Below are 13267 nucleotides of genomic sequence, written 5' to 3' on the forward strand. Positions count from 1 at the left end.
TTGATAATGTAATATTGAAACCACTGGCTTTTTAAACTACAAGAATGTCTTTAATTGAAAAATTGGATTACGTTTTCATGAGTACACACCAAAGATGAGTGAACTAGTCCATGAATGCCAAGTAAGCTTTCTTTCATCAGATCACTTTCCTCCTCTGTTATAATTAATATTATGTCAGGGGGATTGCAGCAGAGCAGTTTTTTGAGAACTTGTTATTTAGCTAGAATGGTGTGTGGTCCCTCCCCGCTTTTTTTTTTTGTCACGGCAAATTTTAAATAGAATATTTTCGTCTGAGATGAATTCAAGGAGTATTGAATGCCTCCCGTTCTATCCCCTCCTCCGCCATTGCATTGACAAAACATTTTGACTGTCCATGACAGTCAAAATGCTAGTAAATAAACACAACTATGTCATATAGTTGGCATCACAGAGACTTGGTGGGATATTAGTATGGAAGGGTACAGCTTGCTCAGGAAGGACAGGCAGGGAAAAAGGGAAGGAGGTGTTGCCTTATATATTAAAAATGTATACACTTGGACTGAGGTAGAGATGGAAATAGGAGACAGACTTGTTGAAAGTCTCTGGGTAAGGATAAAAGAGGTAAAAAACAAGGGTGATGTCATGGTAGGTATTGAAACCACTGGCTTTTTAAACTACAAGAATGTCTTTAATTGAAAAATTGGATTACGTTTTCATGAGTACACACCAAAGATGAGTGAACTAGTCCATGAATGCCAAGTAAGCTTTCTTTCATCAGATCACTTTCCTCCTCTGTTATAATTATATTATGTCAGGGGGATTGCAGCAGAGCAGGGGTCTACTACAGACCACCTAATCAGGAAGAAGAGGTGGATGAGGCTTTCTTTAAACAACTAACAAAATCATACAAAGTACAGGATTTAGTGGTAATGGGGGACTTCAACTACTCGGACATCTGTTGGGAAAATAACACAGCAGGGCACAGATTATCCAACAAGTTTTTGGAATGTATTGGGAGACAATTTTTTATTTCAGAAGGTGGAGAAAGCTACTAGTGGAGATTTGATTTTGACAAATAGGAAAGAATTGGTTGAGAATTTGACGGTGGAAGGCCCTTGTGGGTGAAAGTGATCATGAAATGGTAGAGTTCATGATTTTAAAGAATGGTAGGAGGGAGAGCAGCAAAATAAAGACCATGGATTTCAAGAAGACAGACTTTAGCAAACTCAGGGAGTTGGTAGGTAAGATTCCATGGGAAGCAAGTCTAAGGGAAAAAACAATTGAAGACAGTTGGAAGTTTTTCAGACACATTATTAAGGGCACAACAGCAAACTATTCCACTGCGTAGGAAAATATAGGAAGTATGGCAAGAGACCCCCCCCGGCTTTGCCAGGAGATCTTCAGTAATCTAAAAATCAAGAGAGAGTTCTACGAAAAGTGAAAACTAGGTCAAATGACGAAGGATGAATATAAATAACACAAGTATGTAGGGACAAAATTAGAAAGGCCAAGGCCAAAAAGAGATCAAACTACCTAGAGACCAAAAGGGTAACAAGAAAACATTCTACAAATACATTAGAAGCAAGAGGAAGACCAAGGACAGGGTAAGCCCATTACTCAATGGAGGGGAGGTGTGAAATAATAACAGAAAATGCGGAAATGGCAGAGGTGCTTAATGACCTCTTTGTTTCTGTTTTCACCGAGAAGGTTGGTGGTGATTGGACGTTTAACATAGTGAATGCCAGTGAAAATGAGGTAGGATCAGAGACTAAAATAGGAAAAGAACAAGTTAAAAATTACTTAGACAAGTTAGATGTCTTCAAGTCACCAGGGCCTGATGAAATACATCCTAGAATATTCAAGTTGCTGACTGAGGAGATATCTGAGCCATTAGCAATTATCTTTGAAAAGTCATGGAAGATGGGAGAGATTCCAGAGGACTGGAAAAGGGCAAATATAGTGCCCATCTATAAAAAGGGATATAAGAACAACCCAGGAAATTACAGACCAGTCAGCTTAACTTCTGTACCCGGAAAGATAATGGAGCAAATAATTAAGCAATCAATGTGCAAAAATCTAGAAGATAATAAGATAAGTGACAGTCAGCATGGATTTGTCAAGAACAAATCATGTCAAACCAACCTGATAGCTTTCTCTGACAGGGTAACAAGCCTTGTGGATGGGGGGAAGCGGTAGACATGGTATATCTTGAAATTCGTAAAGGTGTTGATACCCTCTTCTCATAAACAACTAGGGAAATGCAACCTAGATGGAGCTACCATAAGGTGGGTGCATAACTGGTTGGAAAACCATTCCCAGAGAGTAATCAGTGGTTTACAGTCACGCTGGAAGGGCATAATGAGTGGGGTCTCACAGGGATCAGTTCTGGGTCTGGTTCTGTTCAATATCTTCATCAACGATTTAGATAATGGCATAGAGAGGAGATTTTTAAGAGCAGATTAGACAAACACCTGTCAGGAATGGTCTAGATAATACTTAGTCCCGCCATGAGTGCAGGGAACTGGACAAGATGATCTCTCGAGGTCCCTTTCAGTCCTATGATTCTGTGACCATATTGGTTCTGCTTTGGGGCTTTTTTCTTTGAGGCTATACTGCTTGCTTCTGTACAGTCATCTGTGGATTCCCGAGGTGCTTTTTTTCAAGCATGCAGGTAATTTTATAGAATTAACAGCTATGCGTATACCAACTCCATCTATGTGCAGGCACTTGAGTTAGATGTACAATACAGCAGCCATTAGTGACACCAGCAAAGATGGATAAGGGAGAAAGAATAGTGTAGCCAATTAAAGTAACACAGAATGTAGTTACTAAAAGTTAACACTGGGCCAAGACCGGGTTAGACCCTCTACACACTGTAAGAGCTAGCTTATAACTTTACATACTGCCCTGAGTAAGGGTGTAGCTACATGCCTTCTGCCCCAGAAGCAAACCAGACTAGACAACGAATTGTGACTCAGTCACCATTTCTCCTCTGTTTCCCACTTGCTCAAGGGGAGGAGTAAGTTATTTCACGCCTTTTCATGAGGCAGTTTTCCTGACTTTCATCCGAACCTGCCTGTGATTTGACAAAAGTTGATCCAACCACCAATGCTTCTGTGAAACATTTCAGGTTTGACAAAGCAGCAGCTTACACTGAAACTGTTTTGTTGTAACATTCCCGATCAGCTGTCCTAAGGAACTTTGGGTTCAATTCCCTGCTCTGGCACACACTTCCTGAGTTGATCTCAAAGCAGTCAATCTCTCTGGGTCTCAATTCTTCATCTGTTAAAATAGGAATGACAGCACTTAACTACTTCACAGGGGTGTTGTGAGGATAAATATCTAAAGATTGTGAGGTTCTCAGATACTATGGTAATAGGGGCCACTTAAGATCAATAAGATCTCTAGTGTGCTAAGGTGAGGCCAAGGTTTGGAAAGTAAGAGGAAAGCAACCATAGAAATTTGAAAGGCTTAATCTTCGGTTGTGCCAAATTCTGAAAAGAACAGTATGGAAAATGTAGTAACACATTTTACAATTTCTTTCTTAATTGGAGAACTTAGAAAGCCATGGATTTATTTTTCCCTGGAAAAAAATCTGTTACAGTCAATAAACTGGGAGAAAACAAATCTTCTTAACTCTTCTTTCCCTGCTCTTCGCAGTTACATTTTGTGCTTCTGAAACATCTAGTCATTTGAGACACTCAAAACATTACCTCATCTCTGCACTTGCTGTTGCTGATTTATTACCAACAGTTCTGACTGTGAATCTCCTTCGAGCAACTTCTTCATTTTGTCCATATTAACATAATAAACGTTTCTTAATTAAGGCAAACAAACATTCTATTTATCCTTGATTTCTATATTTCAACCCCCTCCCAAGAAATTGTGTGAATCTTTATTGGTGAATGTAAAAAACATATTTTAATGTTCCAAAGGGAAATGAGGTGTCGAGAAGGGCATGCAGTGTGGACTAGCGATTTTCAAACTTGAGTCCAGATACTATTTACACTTCTGCCTCGGTCACAAATGAGGACTATTAATGAAACCTCTGTCCCTTTATATTTACTGCTAGTATAGCTTTAGACTTTCAGGGCTTTGGGTAGCATCTTCTGACAAGACTACAGAATATAAGTAATTTGTAGATTGTACATAATCAGAATCCAAAACAATTATTGAAATGCCAGTCCTGATTCAGAGGAGAGACTGATCACGTGTTTAAACATGGCATAAGAAGTGGAGTACCATTAGCTTAGTCTCTAGGTAATCTCCTCCTTTCTCTAGAAGGTCCAGATTCAAAAGCTTCTCAGACAAGGCTGGATTTACAGCCTCGGGGCCAGCAAGATTAGAATATAGTGCTGGGTATAGAAGGAGATACCAATTTATGCCAACTGAGTATTTGGCTCTAAAAGTTCAGTATCTTATTTAATTACTATCAAAACTGAACATTTTTCCTGTAAAAAATCAGTTTTTTCCCCCATGCATATTTTTTCCTCAACTAAATTGTTTTTTCAAAGAGCATTGAAGGTATAAAATAGTGTGGTCTAAGAGCCAAACCACTGAGTTCTTTATCTCCTTTCTTTCTGCCCACCTCGTTGTTTTTCACCCTTTAAATCAAAGTTTGCTGAGGAAGTTACAATAGCAGGCAAAGTAGAAGAAGAAGTGAAGTGAAAAATATTTCTGTGGAATCATGTGTTTATGGCTTAGCCTCTGACTGCTGAAAAGCCTACTTCCACTCCTGATAGCATGGAAGGAGAAAAGCATTATGGATTTTAATTTTTCTCATGAGTTGCTATGCTACAAGCACTGTTCCTTTTGCAATGTAATTCTACATTCAAAATCTTTAGTGCCAAGATGAAACCATTACTACAGTTCTTCCATTTTTTTTCTCTGCTGAAACTTAGTTCGTGGTGACTTTGTGAATATTCATTCTACGATTGTTTTTGTTGCAGTGGCTCTTGATACATTAGTTCATCTTCACTGATGCCCTTGACTTAGGGGATAAATAGCAAAGTAGAGGTAGGTGACAAGGATTGATTAGCAATCCTGCTTCTAAGCAAAAATGTAAACACTTCTATATAAATCACTAGCCAACAAGTCTGCAGAATGCATGTTAGAGGAATTAAGAACAGTTTTTAAGGCTGTAAAGCCCTCTTTTAGAACTGCCAAAATGCAAATCTTTACTTGATATTTCTTGTTCATGGTTCACTATGCCATTTGGTACCTACTTCACTCTTCGGTAAAATGCATTTTCTATTTTTATGGAAATTCACAATTTTCAGTTATTCGTTTCATAAGTTGCAAGGACCCTTGCAAGTTACGGTTTGGAAAGGGAACAAGAAGTCTTTCAGCACAGTGTGGTCAGTTTGTCTTAAGCACAGCTGTGTAAAACTGCACTTTTACTTCACAGGGGATTTGTGTGAACATTTTCCTTCTATTTCAGATATATCTGGGTTTTCATCATGAGATTATGTTTGAGTTTGGGATTTGTTCATACCTGAAACTCAAAAGAGGAGAGCCCCTCAAAATTGCTATTTTTTCCCAATCTAATTGTGATGTGAAATCAAAACTGACCTAGTTTGAGCAAACCTGGGACAAGGTTCAAAAACTGTCTAGAATCTTTCAGTGAACTTGCTCTGGATTTGGCTTCACAGATTTGATTTAATTGTAAACATTTTGCACAGCTCTAGTCTTGAGCTTCTAAAAGGGTTAATTATTTCTGATGATGGAGCAGTTTTCCCTTACAAGTGTACTGTCTGTACCCAAGGCATTGAGCATATCATCATGACGTATAGATACATAAGAGGTATTATCTCACTTGTCTAAATACAATTGGAAGTAGAATTATTACATAGCAAAGGTTCTTAAACTGTGACCTGCAATGCAAAGCTGACTGGTCACATAGTACTGACTCTACTCCTTGTTTCAAACTGCCTTATTGCACCAAGGTAGCTAAATATACACTCATAATACTTCCCTGATGTAACATTTCCATCTAATCAGTTGCTTTAGTAGCCATAGGGATGTCATGCAATCACAAATGCAAGAGGAGAGGGTCCTTGTGATCACCTTTGGAAAGATGTGGTGCACACTATGAAAAGACTTGAATCTAGAGTATATAGAATCTCTTTCGCACAAGATATCCCATAACTGAAAAAGAGAAGTCTATTGACTAAGAAGAATCTTGTTTGTGTCAGAGCAATGCAATATTCTGTTTCTGGCTGCACAAATCCAATAAATGGATGTGGAACTTTTTATTTTTACTTGTAGGAAAATGGGTTGTCAGTAGACCGTAAGCGTTTACTATAGAGTATGAGGGCAGTAATATCACAAAGCATACATGCTGGCATGCTGGCTGAATTACAAGAACACCAAAACATAATGAATAGGAAAAGTTTGATTCATAGTTTTTGGTGACCAGACTTGGACTAAGATACTGAAAGAGAAATTAGTTGGTGTGAATTCTGTAGCATTCACTGAAGCATACCACAAATCACATTGTAATCTATGGAAGCATGCTATGAAGCCTTGGCAAAGACAGCATAGTGGCTTTGCAAAGAAGAATAAGTGATTTAGAGGTAGCCAGTGATTATTCCAGAAGTCCAAAAATGACACATGACACATGCTTTTGCTACTCAGACTGTTGAGGCTTTTGCAGGATGTTTGCCACATATGTTTATGCTTGAAGAGATTATGGACCTCAGTTGGTTTCAAAGCAATATTAGGTTTTCCTAGGGAAATACAGTCGCACACTCTGCATCAGCTGCTTATTACTCAATGTCAAACTGGCTGGCAAAATGCTTACTGCAAACACTTACAGGGGTATTGGAGAAAAATGAGGGAAGACCCCTGTAACAACATATAGCAAACTTTTTTCATTCAGGTGTGTATCACAAACTATCCTCCAGAACACTCCGAAGAGTTATTTCTTCAACATCAGTTAAGAATGAGAATTCATTATCTTAGCTCAGATTTAACCAAAGAACTAGATGATATAGCACAGAATAAGAAATCCACAACACAAACAATGCCAGGTGTTTTTGCCTAGACCAAAAGGTGTGTTGATTTTGAAATTACAAGGTCAAAAGTAAATAGTGTTATAATATACTGGGACATATCTGGTTGAATTAAATGGAGAAGTAAGGAAAATATTGATCAGTTATTAGAATAAAAAGAATGTTTCAGAGAATAAAAAGCTGAACACTGGTTATTTCATTTCTCTTAAGGAAAATTATCATCTTTCTTACTGGCCTTGATGATACCACCAGTGAAATGGAGTCTGAAAACGACAGTGATATTTTAGATAACTAATCTGAATATATAGATTAGCAATAATATCCTGACATCACCTCCAGCCTGAATCCAACCAATTTTTATTGTTGAATCTTTTGGAATTCAGTAATATTGCGGTTAACCATTTCTCCATATCTGTCAGATCATGCGCACACATGGCTGACTGCAGATGAATTCAGATAAACCTCAGAGGGCAACAGTTATTTTTCCAGGCTGCCAGTTTCTTTAAGTAGTGTAGGGAAACGTGCATAAATTGCCATCTAGTTGGATGCAATTCCAGGACAGTTATTCGAATGATTGTAACAGTGAACAATGCAGTAAATTCAATTGATTAATGCAAAATAAATTAACTAGATTAAAAAAATCAGTTGTGATTAATCACTGTTTTAATTGCACTGTTTAATAATAGAATATCAGTTTAAATTTATTATAAATATTTTTGAATGTGTTTCTACATTTTCAAATATACTGATTTCAGTTACAACACAGAATATCAAGTATAGTGATCACTTTATATTTTTGCTTATAAATATTTGCACTGTAAAAAACAAAACAAAATATTTTTCAGTTCACCTCATACAAGTACTGTAGTGAGATCTCTTTATTGTGAAAGTGCAACTTACAAATGTAGACTTTATTTTTTTACATAACTGCACTCAAGAACAAAACAATGTAAAACATTAGAGCCTCCAGGTTCACTCAGTCCTACTTCTTGTTCAGCCAATCGCTAAGACAAACAAGTTTGTTTACATTTACGGGAGATAGTGCTGCCTGCTTCTTCTTTACAATGTCACCTGAAAGTGAGAACAGGCATTCGCATGGCACCGTTGTAGCTGTGGTTGCAAGGTGTTTACATGCCAGATATGCTAAACATTCATATGCCCCTTCATGCTTTGACCCCATTCCAGAGGACATGCTTTCATGCTGATGTCACTCATTAAAAATAATGTGTTAATTAAATTTGTGACTGAACTCCTTAAGGAAGAATTGTATGTCTCCCGCTCCAGGGTTTTACCTGTATTCCATCTTATATTTCATGTTATAGCAGTCTTGGATGTTGACCCAGCACATGTTGTTTGATTTAAGAACACTTTCACTGCAGATTTGACAAGATGCAAAGAAGGTACCAATTACTCCTGTGGGATTTCTGCGCCCCTCATACCTATCGTAGATTTCTTGGATTCCCCTCAGAAAAATAAGGGAGCAAGAAATCTGTGGGAAACACAAACCCCTTCTCCAGCAGCCTGGGTGCATCTCCTGGGAGCAGCTGGCAGCAGACAGCAGATTACGATGGGAGGAGGCTGGGCGTGCGTGCATCTGTGGAGAGACATTATGGGTGTGGGGCTGGGTGCTTGCCTGCGTGCAAACAAGCGAAGGAGACTCATTCTGTCCCTCTCACTTGCAGTTGTACTTGCTGCATCCCAGGTTTGGAGGTGTAGGGCTGAATGAAGCAGGCTCTGTCCCTTTGGCAGAGCAAAATGTAAGAACTAAGCAGGCAGGCTGCTAATGTTCCCATTGTTAGTTAATTGTTCCCATTCTTAGTCAATTAAGGTTTCAGAGTAGCAGCCCTGTTAGTCTGTATCCGTAAAAAGAAAAGGAGTACTTGTGGCACCTTAGAGACTAACAAATTTATTAGAGCATAAGCTTTTGTGAGCTACAGCTCACTTCATCAGATGCATACAGTGGAAAATATAGTGGGGAGATTTTATATACACAGATTTCAGAGTAACAGCCGTGTTAGTCTGTATTCGCAAAAAGAAAAGGAGTACTTGTGAAGTGAGCTGTAGCTCACGAAAGCTTATGCTCAAATAAATTGGTTAGTCTCTAAGGTGCCACAAGTACTCCTTTTCTTTTTGTATATACACAGAGAACATGAAGCAATGGGTGTTACCATACAGACTGTAACGAGTGACCAGGAAAGGTGAGCTATTACCAGCAGGAGAGCCGGGCGGGGGGGAGGGACCTTTTGTAGTGATAATCAAGGTGGGCCATTTCCAGCTCTTTACAAGAACAGTAGGAGGGGAAATAAACAAGGGGAAATAGTTTTACTTTGTGTAATGACCCATCCACTTCCAGTCTTTATTCGAGCCTAAGATAATTGTATCCAGTTTGCAAATTAATTCCAATTCAGCAGTCTCTCCTTGGAGTCTCTTTCTGAAGGTTTTTTGTTGAAGTATTGCCACTTTTAGGTCCGTAATTGAGTGACCAGAGAGATTGAAGTGTTCTCCGACTGGTTTTTGAATGTTATAATTCTTGACGTCTGATTTGTGTCCATTTATTCTTTTACGTAGAGACTGTCGGGTTTGGCCAATATACATGGCAGAGGGGCATTGCTGGCATATGATGGTATATGTCACATTGGTAGATGCGCAGGTGAACGAGCCTCTGATAGTGTGGCTGATGTGATTAGGCCCTATGACTGTGTCCCCTGAATAGATATGTGGACACAGTAGGCAACAAGCTTGTTGCAAGGATAGGTTCCTGGGTTAGCGTTTTTGTTGTGTGGTGTGTGGTTGCTGGTGAGTATTTGCTTCAGGTTGGGGGTCTGTCTGTAAGCAAGGACTGGCCTGTCTCCCAAGATCTGTGAGAGTGATGGGTCGTCCTTCAGGATAGGTTGTAGATCCTTGATGATGCATTGGAGAGATTTTAGTTGGGGGCTGATGGTGATGGCTAGTGGCATTCTGTTATTTTCTTTGTTGGGCCTGTCCTGTAGTAGGTAACTTCTGGGTACTCTTCTAGCTCTGTCAATCTGTTTCTTCACTTCAGCAGGTGGGTATTGCAGTTGTAAGAACGCTTGATAGAGATCTTGTAGGTGTTGGTCTCTGTCTGAGGGGTTGGAGCAAATGCGGTTGTATCGTAGAGCTTGGCTGTAGACGATGGATCGTGTGGTGTGGTCTGGGTGAAAGCTGGAGGCATGTAGGTAAGTATAGCCATCAGTAGGTTTCCAGTATAGGGTGGTGTTTATGTGACCATCGCTTACTAGCACCGTAGTGTCCAGGAAGTGGATCTCTTGTGTGGACTGGTTCAGGCTGAGGTTGATGGTGGGATGGAAATTGTTGAAATCATGGTGGAATTCCTCAAGGGCTTCTTTTCCATGGGTCCAGATGATGAAGATGTCATCAATGTAGCACAAGTAGAGTAGGGGCATTAGGGGACGAGAACTGAGGGAGCGTTTTTCTAGTCAGCCATAAAAATGTTGGCATGCTGTGGGGCCATGCGGGTACCCATAGCAGTGCCGCTGATTTGAACGTATACATTGTCCCCAAACGTGAAATAGTTATGGGTGGGGACAAAGTCACAAAGTTCAGCCACCAGGTTTGCCGTGACATTATCGGGGATACTGATAGCTTGTAGTCCATCTTTGTGTGGAATGTTGGTGTAGAGGGCTTCTACATCCATAGTGGCCAGGATGGTGTTTTCAGGAAGATCACCAATGGATTGTAGTTTCCTCAGGAAGTCAATGGTGTCTCAAAGATAGCTGGGAGTACTGGGAGTGTAGGGCCTGAGGAGGAAGTCTACATAGCCAGATAATCCTGCTGTCAGGGTGCCAATGCCTGAGATGATGGGGCATCCAGAATTTCCAGGTTTATGGATCTTGGGTAGCAGATAGAATACCCCTGCTCGGGGTTCTAGGGGTGTGTCTTTCCGGATTTGTTCTTGTGCTTTTTCAGGGAGTTTCTTGAGCAGATGGTGTAGTTTCTTTTGGTAACCCTCAGTGGGATCAGAGGGTAATGGCTTGTAGAATGTGGTGTTGGAGAACTGCCTAGCAGCCTCTTGTTCATATTCCGACCTATTCATGATGACGACAGCACCTCCTTTGTCAGCCTTTTTGATTATGTCAGAGTTGTTTAAGGTTCCTTTTCCTTGCTAGAGTGGCGTAAAGGAGCCGTATTATAAATTACAGTAATGGAATTTTCAGCTAGGAAGAGCTATGTGCTTTCTCCCTTTTTTTTCTGTGCCAGAGAGGCACAGTGGGGTTAGATTATAGCTCAGAATCTATTTTACTGATCTATTTTAAAAAAATGCAGGACAATTATTAGCAAAGCTGTATAACTTGCATGTGTGAAAGTCTGAGCCATTTAAAGTGACATTCTACTTTACAAAACACCAAAATAAAATTAATGTAATTTAAATGAAAATCCAGGATTACAAATGGAATACAGGGTATTGGTTACCAAATATTTGTAACTTAACCTTCATGTGTTTAGAAAATGCTGAACAGTTATTGTGATTTTTTTTTTTTCTGTATGGTAGTTTAAATAAATTACCCAAATAAGTGAAACTGGTGTGATTATATTGCATTATTTTGACAAATAAAATATGTAGAATTTTTTATTTTTGGCACAGAATTTTGGATTATTTTGGTGCAGAATTTCCCCAGGAGTAACAAATATATGATTTCTAAAGATAGCTACAGCACTCAACCCAAGGTTTTAGAATCTGACATGCCTTTCAAAATCTTGAGAGGTACGAGGTGTGCAACATGTTGTCAGAAGTCTTAAAAGAGCAACACTCCAATGTGGAAACTACAGAGCCCGAACCACCAAAAAAGAAAATCAACCTTCTGTTGGTGGAATCTGACTCAAATGATTTAAATGAATGTGCATCAGTCCGCACTTCTTTGGATCGTTATTGAGCAGTACCCGTCATCAGCACTGTATTCTGAGTTGTAACTGAAATCAGTATAGATGAAAACATGCAAAAATATTTAAATAAATGCTATTCTATTGTTGTTTAATAGTGCGATTAAAACTGCAATTAATCACAACTATTTTTTTAATCTTGTGATTAATTTTTTAAAATCATTTTATAGCCCCAAACAATACATATATTGATTTGATTTGTCTTGATGCTGGTTTATTGTCACTTGAGGTAAATAAAATTTTGCTGCTGATACCCAAAGCAGTATCTGCTTATTATATATTGTCTTACAGTACTTGCTTACATAAACAAACCTCTGTATGCCTCACTTTTTACAATGACAAGTAACCAGAGGATAAAAAGATAGCATCATTCCTAATGCACTCAATTTAAATAAGTAAAAGTGATTTCAGCGACTACATATATCTGAGACCATGCAACAATTTTTGTGGTTTTTACAAATCATATTTTCCTATTTTAAATATTTTTCTCACCCCAGTTGCTCTGTGCAAGACCCATACAAATAACTGACTGTCCAGAGGAAAAAGCAAAGCTGACTCAAACAAAATGCTGTTAGATATACAGAGTAAACAAACAGGAAAAAATGGAGATACAATTGTATCTCATTTCCAGTTACAGTAACTGTAGGTATTACTTGTAACAACTGAGGATTGAAAAAGAATTCACACACACGAGATTTGGGTTGAAATTATATCTTTAACTAAAGTGCTTAATTGCTACTAGGGCAATAATTAATATAACCTGTGAAAAGCAATTTAGAAGTTTTGACCTCTATTCAAGAAAGCACATAAGGACATGCTTAAATTTAGTCATAGGTTTAAGTCCCATTGAAATCAATGGAGCTTAGACACCCTTCCTGAGCTGAGATGCTCTCCTAAATTAGGGATTTTCACACCTTGGACTGATAATGTGAAAAAAAAAAAGAGATCGCTTCTCTGAGTTAGTGTTACCGTGAAGGACGACAGGGCCCATGTATTCTGCAACAAAGTGGATTCAGACATCAGCACCATGCATTTGCTGAGAGTGGGCACCCAAAAGACAATCAGATTTTATACAAGATGTCCCACTCAGCTGGGGGCTGGGATAGAAAGAAGAGATCACTTGTATCAGACATTGTTTATGTCTGAATCCACTTTGGGGTACTTATATGGCCGTATTTGAGTCTCCCCGTATTTGAGTCTTCAGTGTAGTTATCCTTACTGAGGTATGGAAGAACTATTATCCTAATTTTACAGATAGGAAACTGAGACACAGAGCAACTAAGTAACTTTCCCAAGGTCATGCAGTACGTCTGTGGCAGAGCAGAGAATTGAACCCAAGTTTCCCAACTTCAAGG

General features: G+C 39.0%; 1 protein-coding gene across 2 annotated transcripts in view; it reads left to right on the forward strand.

The window, feature by feature from the left end:
• The window catches only part of GOLIM4 (golgi integral membrane protein 4), a 64390-nt gene that overhangs the window by 26507 nt on the left and 24616 nt on the right, over positions 1 to 13267 (forward strand). The gene's annotated exons all lie outside the window — the stretch shown is intronic.

This window comes from Eretmochelys imbricata, chromosome 9 (assembly GCF_965152235.1).
Source record: "Eretmochelys imbricata isolate rEreImb1 chromosome 9, rEreImb1.hap1, whole genome shotgun sequence".
Lineage (NCBI taxonomy): Eukaryota > Metazoa > Chordata > Testudines > Cheloniidae > Eretmochelys > Eretmochelys imbricata.